Source organism: Globicephala melas, chromosome 12 (genome assembly GCF_963455315.2).
Source record: "Globicephala melas chromosome 12, mGloMel1.2, whole genome shotgun sequence".
NCBI classification, from domain to species: Eukaryota; Metazoa; Chordata; class Mammalia; order Artiodactyla; family Delphinidae; genus Globicephala; species Globicephala melas.
In genome coordinates, this window is record NC_083325.1 from 22,456,049 (window position 1) to 22,457,950 (window position 1,902).

General features: G+C 35.7%; 1 pseudogene; it reads left to right on the plus strand.

Moving 5' to 3' along the window:
• The first annotated feature begins 1,154 nt into the window (after positions 1–1,154).
• LOC115864216 (putative high mobility group protein B1-like 1) lies at positions 1,155–1,698 on the plus strand (annotated as a pseudogene).
• Positions 1,699–1,902: the final 204 nt, after the last annotated feature.

Genomic DNA, 1,902 nt, shown 5'->3' on the forward strand with positions numbered 1-1,902 from the left:
CAGCTAGCCCAAATCCCTTTGTCTTGTCAATTATTTACAAATTTATAGTTTCTTTGTCTAAAAGATATAAAACCTTCCTGCTCTGGTCACTTCTTCTGGTCTTCATTCTCTTGTGAAGGCTCCCATGTGCATGTAACAATTCAATAAAATTTGTATACTTTTTTCCTATTAATCTGTCTTTGTCTGCTTGATTTTCAGATTAGACAGAATCCTAACAGAGTCAAGGAAAATTTTTCTCCCCTACACTGTCCCAAGACTTTCAATTTTCATAATGAAATGTCATGTTAGACATAAAATTTTACATACGTTACTCATTTCAGCTCATTATTTTTACATAATGAGACTATGGTTGTAAAACAAAAATATCAAAAAATATAAGGTCGACTAATTCATCATTTATTAAAATTGAGTACTACACAACTATTAAAAGTCATATCATCAAATAATATTAAAAGAAGATATCACAAATAGTTGAATAATAACTTTTAATGGAAGAAAGAAGAACTCTAACAATATAGTCTCATATTTTGACATATATTTATCAGTTATTTAAATATTTAATACAAGATATTTATTTGAATGAAAAAATTAAATTATGTCCTTTCCTCCTAGAAGCACATTACTAGTTGGAAAGGAGAGCTGGAAACTTAAAATTATTGATCAGTTAGAATATGTGTGTGTAGCACTGTGTTTTATACACCCAAACTTGTTAAATCATCATAATTATACTGTTAGTTATACCCTATCAGAAGACTTAAAGGATTCAGAAAATTTAGGGAACCAATTAAGTATGGATGAAGAAATTCTGGAAGTCAAGCCTGAGTTTTTCTAGCACTTACTCCCTAGTATTTTTTTTTCTGTTAGACCAGTTCATAATGCAGATAATAGCCTTTTACAAGTGACAGCAATTCCTGCAAGACAGTCTAAATCTAGAAACTGCAGCAAAAGATCTTAATTGTTTTGGTTTTCCTTCAAGTTTGGGAATATTTTTCAGAGCTTGCCAACCTGTTTCTGCTTCTTTCATGGCAGACCCAAACAAGTGAAGTGAGCCTACCAAACTCATACATTAAGCTACATAGAGACAGTGTCAGGGCGAGTGAGAGCCGGACGGGCACTGGGCAACTCTGTGCCTTGCAAAGGAAAAATAATTAAACATGGGCAAAGGAGATCCTAAGAAGCCGAGAGGCAAAATTTTCATTCTTTGTGCAAACTTGCTGGGAGGAGCACAAGAAGCACACAGATGCTTCAGTTAGCTTCTCAGAGTTTTCTAACAAGTGCTCAGAGAGGTGGAAGACCATGTCTGCTAAAGAAAAAAGAAAGTTTGAAGACATGGCAGAGGCAGACAAAGCCCATTATGAAAGAGAAATGAAAACTTATAACCCTCCTAAAAGGGAAACAAAAAAGAAGTTCAAGGATCCCAATGCACCCAAGAGGCCTCCTTTGGCCTTTTTCTTGTTTTGTTCTGAGTATTGTCCAAAAACCAGAGAAGAACATCCAGGCTAATCCAGTGGTGATGTTGCAAAGAAACTGGGAGAGATGTGGAATAACACTGCTGCAGATGACAAGCAGCCTTAGGAGAAGAAGGCTGCTAAGCTGAAGGAAAAGTACAAAAAGGATATTGCTGCATACTGAGCTAAAGGGAAGCCTGGTGCAGCAAAAAAGGGAGTCGTCAAGGCTGAAAAAAGCAAGAAAAAGAAGGAAGAGGATGAAGGTGAGGAAGACAAAGAGGATAAGGAGGAGGAGGAAGATGAAGAGGATGAGGAGGAAGAAGATGATGATGATGAGTATGTTGGTTCTAGTGCAGTTTTTTTTTCTCATCTATAAAGCATTTAACCACCCTGTACACAACTCACTCCTTTTAAAGAGTGAGTTGAAAGAGTGAAATGTAAAAAAAATAAAAAT